Source organism: Tupaia chinensis, unplaced genomic scaffold, assembly GCF_000334495.1.
Source record: "Tupaia chinensis unplaced genomic scaffold, TupChi_1.0 Scaffold000273_1, whole genome shotgun sequence".
Classification (NCBI taxonomy): domain Eukaryota; kingdom Metazoa; phylum Chordata; class Mammalia; order Scandentia; family Tupaiidae; genus Tupaia; species Tupaia belangeri.
Genome location: NW_006159755.1, coordinates 2,660,135 through 2,670,436, shown reverse-complemented (window position 1 = coordinate 2,670,436; position 10,302 = coordinate 2,660,135). Strand labels below are relative to the sequence as shown.

Genomic DNA, 10,302 nt, shown 5'->3' with positions numbered 1-10,302 from the left:
CGGACTCACCACCTCCGCCATCTTCCCTCCCTCTACTGCCACTTCCGGCCCCTCTGGGAGACGTCACTTCCGGGACAGAGCGCTGCAGATGGGACCTCCTGAAGCCACTTTAGGAGACGACTCCGGAGAGACACCGCCTTCTAGTTGAAAGCTGAGAGCCGGCCGATTGGCCGGCGAAAGAATGGGGTGTTCCGAGCCCCGGGCCGGGTCCTGGATGGAATCCCCACAAGGTACACCGCGATTGGAGGAAAACTGCGTCCGTCACGTGACGCCCACCGGGTGCGACGCCTGTCACGTGGATGCGTCGCGGGTCATGTGGAGTTAGTGTTTGGACTTCTACGGGCATTGTGCTCCGGCGCCTTCTAGTGGCGGCGCAAGGTGTTGCCTTGATTGAGCTGCGCATGCTCTGGGGGAGGAGTACCTGAGGGCGGGAAGTAGCGGTTTGGGAAATGGGCGAAGGGGGAGGGGCTAAATTACTTGAATACTTGGCCGTTCTTTGGATTTTTTTCCATAGCATGGGAGTCTCTCGACCTTTGTTGTTATTTATGTTAGGATTTTAAAAAAAAAAAAAAAAAAAAGGTTTTTTTTTTTTTGAGAGCTTTTGCTATAGAGCGCATGTGCTGGACGGAGAGACAGACACAGAAAGCGAGAAAACCCCTCCCACACCCTCGGGAGGAAGGGACGCGCCGCAATCCTTTCTTCTCTCTTGCCTTTTCAGATCTTGGGAACGCCAGCACACAAGCCTGGCGAGTTTCAGCTTCCAGGTTGGGACTTGAACTTGGGGTCGAGTGCGTGGGATTCCTGCGACATAACTTTTACACCATCTAATGGCCCAGGATTCTAATTTTAAGAAAAATAATACGTTATTCATTCACACTTTGAGCAGCTATTTAGTGAGTCCCTCCCATGTGGTAGGCACTACACTCGGAGACTGGACTACATCAGTGAGCAAATTAAAGATCTCTCTTCAGGGAGCTTACGTTCTTGGGGACTGGAAGAGAAGAAGCTAGAATGGATAATAATAAACATACCGAAAGTTACATTACTCAGTCTATTAGAGAGCAGTAAGTCTAGGGCCAGCAGGTGGCATAGTCGCCTGCAGTTGGGAGTCCAGGACTCAGCAGTTTGAAACACTTGGGTGCATGTGGTGTCCCCAAAATACCAAGAGGAGACTAGAGAAGGGTTTGCAGCGTGGCCAGACACACACACACCCCACCACCACCACTCGTGATTTCTCACTTTGTCTTTCCGTGCCATGCTTACTTGCTCTATGGTAAAAATCTCTCCAAGGAAACAAGCAAAAAAAAAGCAGTAAATCTAAGGCGAAACCAAAATATTGAACAAGATGGGGCTAACAGGTGAAATGGTGGTTAAAGATCTGATCTGACATTGGTTGGAGTCTTGGATCTGGGGTCTTGAAAAACATGCCCAGCACTTGTGTATGGGTGCCCAAAATCCCAAGAGGAAAAGAGACTGCTGAGTGGTCATTCTGGTGTGTGTGTGTAACACAGGGGTGTTGATTTCTCACTTTTCCTCTCTGTCTCTCAAGCAAGTGCACAAGCTGTAGGGCAAAAAATCTAGAAAAAATAAAACAGGAGTCTAGCAGACAGGTGTGTTTGGGGCTGGCAGGTGGCACCATGGTTAAGGGCGCTGGCCTCCCACTTGGCCCACCATGGTTCAGTCCTGGACCTGGCAGCATACTTTCTCACTTTCTCTTCCCCTCACTCTGCCCCTCTCTTGTCAAATTAGAAAATAAGTAAATGGATAAAGTTAAATAAAGTAATTCTTTTTTTTTTTCTTTTGGAGAGGTTTTTGCTATAAGGCACATGTGCTCACCAGAAAGAGAGAGAGAGAGACAGCAGAAAAATCACCGCCAGGGGGGATAGCCATGCCACAGTCCCTTCTTTTCCATTCTCCACTCGGGATTTTGGGCAGGTACTTCACATTAGTTTAAGCCACGGGGTCCAGGACTTGAACCATGGTTGACTACATGGGAGTCCAGCAACATAGCCATTACACCATCTGCTGGTCCTAAATAAAATAGTACTTTAAAAAACTAAATAAAATAGGGGCTGACAGGTGGCATGGTGGTTAAGAATGCTGGACTCCCACATGGCTAACCACTGTTTGGGTCCCGAACGTGGCGGCTTTCTCTCTCTCTCTGTCCTTTTCTGGTCAAAATGAAATAAATAAATAAATGCATAAATAAAGTTAAATAAAATAATTTTTAAAAAATAATAAATAGAGACCAGCAATTAGCTTAATGGCTATGTCACTGGACTCCCACGTAGTCGACTGCGGTTCTAGTCTTGGACCCGGTGGCTTAAACTCACGCCGGGTGCATGTACATGCGTGCCCAAGATCCCGAGAGGAGAATGGAGGAGAAGGGATTGCGGCGTGACCATCCCCCCTGGGGAGTGATTTCTCACTTTCTGTCTCTCTGTCTCTCTCTGTCTGTCTGGTGAGTGCACGCACCCTATAGCAAAAAACCTCTCCAAAATAAATAAATAAATAAAATAGAGCATTCACTAGACTTGGATGAAAATGTATTATTCGAGCTAAGGTTTAAAAGAAAGGTGTGAACCATGCAGATACCTGGAGGAAAATATTCCAGAACAACCACAATAAGGAAGAGAATATTATAACCTCAGATCATCATGGGAAAACGTCCAGTGAACAGTTTGACTAAGTGTCTTATCTGCAACTCCTTTCACATTAAAATAGGTTGGTCCGGACCAGCAGGTGACATAATGGTTACATCATTGAGTCCCCACGTAGTCGACCACGGTTTGAGACCTGGGCACGACTGCTTAAAAAACTCACGCTGGGCGGGACCAGCAGTTGGCGTAATGGCTATGTCGTTGTACTCCCATGTAGTCGACTGTGGTTCGTGTCCCAGACCCAGTGGCTTAAAACTCACGCCGGCCGCATGTGCGTGCGTGCCCAAGATCCCGAGAGGAGAATGGAGGAGAAGGGATTGTGGCATGGCCATCCTCCCTGGGGGGTGATTTCTTGCTTTCTGTCTCTCTGACTCTCTCTGTCTGGCGAGCGCACGTGCCCTACAGCAAAAACCTCTCCAAAAAAACAAACTCACACTGGGTGTGTCTGCATGAATGTCCAAAATCCCAAGAGGAGAATGGAAGAGAAGAGATTGCAGTGTGGCCACCCCCCCCCCATGGTAATTTCTCACTTTCTGTCTCTTTCTTCACTGACTGTACCACCCTATAGCAAAAATGTCTCAACTAAAAAAAAAAAAAAAAAAAACAGGGTCAGTTGGTGAGGCAATCCACAGGTGAATGAGGTTCATAGCTTCAGCACAGACCTCTCTGAGTATGCTGGGCAGGTGATCTGGGACTGACTGAAATATGGGGACAGGTTGTAGCCTCAAGACCACGTTGAGGGTACTGTCTGTTTCTCTTTCTCTCTTGCTCCTGAAGAAAAAAAAAAAAGAAAACGTACCAAAAAAAAACCCTGAATACTTGTGCTTGAGATATATGGTCTACAAAATCGAAAATATTTGCTATTTGGCCCTTTATAGAAAATGTTTGCCAACCCCTGCTTTGGGCTATTGTGCTAGCTGTTTAACACAAAAGCTGGTAGAGTAGTTTTTACCGCACGTACTGTTCTGGATCGGCTTGATCACTTAGCTACGTAAGTTGAACACGTGTCACTAAATATTCTGTAGCACTGCTATAATGACTACATAGTGTTTTGCTTAGATGCACCTTAGCTGCCATACCAGTTTACTGTTATTGAATATCAAATTATTTCCAATATTCCCTAATTTTTTTAAAGTATCATTTTATTTAATTTTATTTATTATTAGTTTTTAATTTGACCAGAGAAAGAGAGAGAGAAAGTGAGAAAGCAAGCTGCCAGGTCTAGGACTCGAACCACAGTCAGCCATATGGGAGTCTGGCACCTTAACCACCACACCACCTGTTGGCTCCCAGTAGTGATACAGTTTGACTCATACTGTTTTTTCGAACTAATAAGTTATATAGTCTCTTGGCTAAAATTCTAAAATAAGAGCTGTAATTCTTTGTATTACATGTGTGTACATATATGTGTGGTATGTTGTGTTTATGTGTATGTTTGTCTGTATGTGGTACCAAATTTATTTAAATGCGTGCTCATATGTTAAAATAGGCTCAAATGCTATTCAAGTTCATGTGACTTGGGTAAAATCTTTGATAAAGCTGATTTAAAATTGTTAAATATGAATAAAAATGTCTTCAGAACTGTTAGCATGTGAATCAAGGTCCCAAGTGGCCTCTGTCCTAAATGGCCATTCTTGGTGCCACACGGACAGTTAGGTTACAGACAAATCTGGGAAACGGAGAAATCTCTTGTGTCAGGTAATTTAGTCTTTAGATAAGATGAGACTAACTGATGTAGGGCTAGCTTGGTTTTCTTTTACTTCAAAGGAAAGCACCTTAAATAAATAGCCTCGTTTTTTTTTTACATGTAACTCAAAGATAATGGTTAAAAACAAATTGGGTATGGGGACCAGGAGGTGGTGTGGTGATTAAGGTGCTGGACACGCCCACATGGCCAACCACAGTTCATATCCTGGACCTGGTGGCTTGCTTTTTCACTTTCCCTCTTTTTCTCTATCTCACTCTCTCTCTGTGTCTCTCTCTGGTCAAATTAAAATAAACGAATAAGTAACATTAAATAAATAATTCTTTAAAGAAAAAACAAATTGGGCAAATGTACATGGAGTAAATGTTTGTAATTGAACTTGTCATCATTTTTACATTTTTCCAAGTAGTTTAAATTTTAAAGGCATGATATGTTAAATTATATTAATGAATTACTTGAGTAATTTCTAAGTTTAAGTGTTGTATATACTTTTTTTTTTTCTAGCCAACTGAGTTTTATTTGTTGTATAAGCCACCTAACATCTTTCAGGTGAAAAAATACTAAATTCAAATAAAGATATTACAAAATGAATTAGAGCCCAAAAAGAACTAGCTTTGGGGAGGGAACATAATTATACTCAATTAAGGAAAACATTTTTTAGACTACAGATTAGTTTATTTTTAACACCCATCATGGGAACCAGCAGTTGGCGTAATGGCTATGTCGCTGGACTCCCACGTAGTCGACCGTGGTTCGCGTCCCGGACCCAGTGACTTAAAACTCACACCGGGCTCATGTGTGTGTGCCCAAGATCCCTAAAGGAGAATGGAGGAGAAGGGATTGTGGTGTGACCATCGCCCCTGGGGGGTGATTTCTTGCTTTCTGTCTCTATATCTCTCTCTGTCTGTCTGTCTGGCGAGTGCACGCGCACTATAGCGAAAAACCTCTCAAAAAAAAACAAAAAAACACCCATCATGCCATGAATTCATAGGGAATAGGTTCCAGTAGCTCAGGCTCCTTTCCATTGGTTCTCACAAAGTGTGCTTCTCTGGGTGGAGCAGGCTGGCGCTTTAGTTGAACCCAGGTACCTTTCTCTTTGGCTTCTTTCTTTTTCTGGTCATTTTCCTTCACACGTTTTAAGAAGCTATCTCTGCTCTTAGAATTTTAATATGCTCAATACACCCATTCATTCTCTTGGCAAGAATCTTGCCCTTAACTTGTTTGTTCAAAACAATGCCAGGAGCATGCTGGGTAACATTGTAGACTCTTCCAGTTCTGCTCCCTTTGTGTTCGTCATTTTGGTGCATTACTGGAAGATGGCGGTTCCAGCCAAAAGGCAAGCGTTGCATATACTTTGACATCTTGTTTTATATGGCATAAGTCTGAAATGTAATTGAATCTGTTAACAACTGTATTGTAAGAAAATATTTCTAGGTATTATAAAATGGATATTAAAATTTCAGGATAATTGTAACCAAAGCTAGAAATTAGAGAAGCAGTTATGTATCTAAAATATACAGAGAAAATGAAGATGTTTTTGGTGAACAGGAAATTAAAATAGATGTGAGGGTGTGTTTTTATTCAAGAGTATTACCTGAAGTGGAGGATATTTGAAATTTGTTTTAGAGCAAATGAATGAAAAAGAAATAATATAGATAAAACTAAATATAAAAAGCTGGAAAAAAGGAAATGTGAAATCTTAAAGTAAAATTAACTAGAATTGATTCACTTTATTCAAAAACACTGATAAAGACTAAAATTGGTTGTTTTGTTTTTATATATTACTGACAAAAATGAGTAAAGTTTTTTTTAAACTTTTTGAGTATAAGAAAGAATAAAGAATTCTGTGTGCTTTCTTTTGTCTTAATCACCAGCTACTGTAGTTTTAAAAGTCTGATTTTATGGGACCAGCAGTTGGCGTAATGGCTGTGTTGCTGGACTCCCATGTAGTTGACCGCGGTTCGAGTCCCGGACTCACGCCGGGCACTTGTGCATGTGTGCCCAAGATCCCAAGAGGAGAATGGAGGAGCAGGGATTGCGGCATGGCCATCCCCCCGGGGGGGTGATTTCTTGCTTTCTGTCTCTCTGTCTCTCTCTCTCTCTGTCTGTCTGGCCGAGAGCAAACGCCCTAGAGCAAAAAACTCTAAAAAAAAAAAAAAAAAAAAAGTCTGATTCTAATCTATTAAAGCGCAAAGTTTTCTTTTAGAGCTATGGTTTGAAAATTTTTTTCTTCAATTGTTGTAAATATTTGATATTTAACAGACCACCGATGTCAAATTTCAGTTCCAATTTAAGTGTTTTTTTGACTTTGAACTAATTTTTGGAAATTCTTTTTTTTTTTTTTTTTGAGAGGTTTTTGCTATAGATCGTGTGTGCTCGCCAGAAAGACAGAGAGAGACAGAGAGACAGAAAGCAAGAAATCATGCCACGATCCCTTCTCCTTCATTCTCCTCTCAGGATCTTGGGCACGCACGCACACGCGTCTAGTGTGGGTTTAAGCCATCGGGTCCGGGACTTGAACCACAGTCGACTACATGGGAGTTCAGCAACATAGCCATTATACCAACTGCTGGCCCCCCCAGCTGGTCTTTATAGGCCACCTGAAAGTCTGCAAGAGGAAGGCTTGGCCTCTTGAGCCTAGTTTCCCAGTATCTTTGGAGCCAAGGCCTCTGAGCCATCCCCAGCAAGCACCCAGGGGTGGCTGAGGCCCCCAAGAATTTGCCTGTATGATGGTTTTCTTTAAGAGGTGGCTCTTGAAGCCTTGTGTGTGTTTGCAAGGCATGATCATTGCAGAAGTGGTTCCTGCACCTGCAAAGCCAAAGCCTTTCATACTGAGAGTTTCTTCAGGCTCCACGCTGGGCCAAGACCTCCCTCGAGGTGCCACTAGTGCTCACAAGACCGTCTGCTAGCTTCCACTGGAGCACTTCCTCACCTTGCCCACGTCAAGCTTGGTCCAGCCTAGTCAGAGAGTCAAGGAGACCGCGGTTGTTATGAAGGATGTGAACTCAAGCCTTCAGAACAAAATGCAGTCTCCTCCCTTAGTGAAGATTCTGCCCAGAGAAGTGCAGCAGAAACCGAACAGTGCCTCCCTGTTTGAAAGTTAACCCCAAGGATCTGCTTGTATTTCATTCCCAGTAAGAATGCGTGAGCCTGGATCCTGTTCAGCAGCCCACCTCAGAGAAAGACGACAACGATGCTGAGATGTTACTAGTCTATAACAATAATCCCGAGGGTGAAGATCTTGAAAAGGAACCTGTAGAGGATGAAGATGGTGGAGAAAGGTCTTCAGATTTGGGTAAAATGGATTGTCTCCAAGCAACTTCCAGATTTCGATGAAGAAAGACTAAATAGAACCATTCCACAACAAAGGAAAATGAGAGATTTTAAAATTACCATTGAGAATAATACTCCACTAAAGGAACTCTCAAATTGTGTGCATATCGGTTCATTGGGCTTACTCGAAGTTGAAGAACAAGATGATACCCTTGTCCATCGTGTGGGAAACAGATTACTGAAAGCTCTTACCTTATTTCCTATGGTGACAGGACTCACATTAGAGAAAAGCCTGTGACTAGCCGCAGTGGGAAAAGCTTTAGTCATAAGACAAACCTCAAAAACATGAGCAAATCCATGCAGGAGAAAAGTCCTATTCCTATTCTCATTGTGGAAAACACTTTAGTCAAAATCCATTTCAGAGTCACCATGAAGAAATCCATGTCAAAGAGAAGATATCTAGGTGTTTAGAATGTGGGAAGACCTCAAAGAACACAGACTTGGTGCTTCTCCTGATGAGCCATGACACTGAGAGGCAGTTAGTTGCAAAGCATGTGGGTGAAGGCTTGACTGTCTGTCATGAGAAAACCCCACTCACCATACAAAGCCTGAAAGCTGAAGTGAGATCGGAAAAGATCTGAGGTGCCTACCTCAGCCTGAAAAGTGTTGTGAAGAATTCTGCATGGCAGGGCCAGCAGTTAGCGCAATGGCTATGTCACTGGACTCCCACGTAGTTGACTGAGGTTCGCGTCCTGGACCCAGTGGCTTAAAACTCACACTGGGTGCGTGCCCAAGATCCCGAGAGGAGAATGGAGGAGAAGGGATTGCGGTGTGGCCATCCCCCCGGGGGGTGATCTCTCGCTTTCTGTCTCTCTGTCTCTTTCTGTCTGTCTGGCGAGCACACGCACCCTATAGCCAAAAAAACACAAACAAACAAACAACAACAACAAAAAAAAACGCTAAAAAAAAAAAATTCTGAATGGCAGAGACCAGCAGTTAGTGTAATGGCTATGTTGCTGGACCCCCATGTAATTGACTGCGGTTCGAGTCGGTTCGAGTCTCGGACCCGGTGGCTTAAATTTATACCAGGTACGTGTGTGTGCATGCCCAAGATCCCGAGAGGAGAAGGAATTGCAGCATGGCCATCCTCCCTGGGGGGTGATTTCTCATTTTCTGTCTGTCTGTCTGTCTGGCGAGCACATGCGCCCTATAGCAAAAACCTCTTAAAAAAAAAAAAAAAAAAAAAAAAACTGGACTCCCACATGGTAGACTACGGTTCTAGTCCCAGACCTGGTGGTTTGCTTTTTCACCTTCCCTCTCTCCCTTTCTCTCTCTCTCTCTCTCTCTCTCTCACACACACACACACACACTATCCCTCTCTGCTCAAATTAAAATAAATGAATAAAGTTAAATAATTCTTTAAAAATAAAAAGGAAAAATTTCAGAGAAGAGGGGTCAGCCAGTGGTGTGGTGGTTAAGGTGGTTGGACACCCATGTGGCTGGTTTGAGTCTCAGACATGACAGCTTGCTTTCTCACTTTCCTTCTCTCTCTCTGTATCTCTCTGGTCAACTTCAAAAAAATAAAATTTAATTTAAAATAATGACAATGAATAAAATTAAATAATATATTTTTTTAATTTCAGAGAAGGAAACATCCTCAAGAGCTGTGCCTCAGCATCCAAGCTTTTGGACGAGAGCTTTCATTTGTGAAGTTGTACAACAACGTATACATCACATGTCCCTTTCCAAGAAAGACTGAATGAGTCTGGTGGCTAGTTGCCTTCAAGGTGGACAGAGTGACTCATGTCTATTGAAAGTTTATCTATTTTTTCTCTTATGTGGGAATTCATACTTGAGAAAAAGATAGCAAATAGCCTCATCTGAAACCTTGTTCCTGTGAAAGAACCAGACTACTGATTTTGCTTCTAATAGCAATTCATAACCATCTAATAACACCCTGTTAAGGCTCGAATGTTGAAATAAATTATTTTGGACTATAGGAAAACAATGGCAAGTGAACGGCAAAGACTCTTATTATATATGATTTAAATAAATGATCAATTTCAATAACATTTGAGATTTGTGGTTTAAAAAACAAGTAGTGGGTGCCGGCAGGTGGCATGGTGGTAAAGGGCACTGGACTCCCCCACATGGATGCCTGTGGTTCAAGTTCCAGACCTGGTGGCTTGCTTTCTTACCTTTTTCTCTCTCTTTCTCACTGTCCCTCCCTGGTCAAACTAAAATAAATAAATAAATAAATAAATGACTCTGGGGAAAAAAAAAAAACTACTTTAAAAAATAGTTGTTTTTGGACCAGCAGTTAGCATAATAGCTATGTCGCTGGACTCCTATGTGGTTGACCGTGGTTCACGTCCCGCACCCGGTGGCTTAAAACTCATGCTGGGCTCATGTGCGTGTGTGCCCGCCGAAGATCCCAAGAGGAGAATGGAGGAGAAGGGATTGCGGTGTGGCCATCCCCCCCAGGGGGGTGGTTTCTCGCTTCCTGTCTCTCTATCTCTCTCTGTCTGGCAAGCGCACGCACCCTATAGCAAAACATCTCTGAAAAGAATAATTAAAAAATAAATAAATAATAAAAAATAGTAGTAGTTTTGGGACCAGCAGTTAGCGTAGTGGCTGGAACTGGAATTCCCATTTATTCACCCC

The 10,302-nt window shown here is 42.9% G+C and overlaps 1 pseudogene; it reads left to right on the top strand.

Moving 5' to 3' along the window:
* The first annotated feature begins 6,910 nt into the window (after window positions 1–6,910).
* Window positions 6,911–8,410, top strand: LOC102490873 (zinc finger protein 200 pseudogene; annotated as a pseudogene).
* Window positions 8,411–10,302: the final 1,892 nt, after the last annotated feature.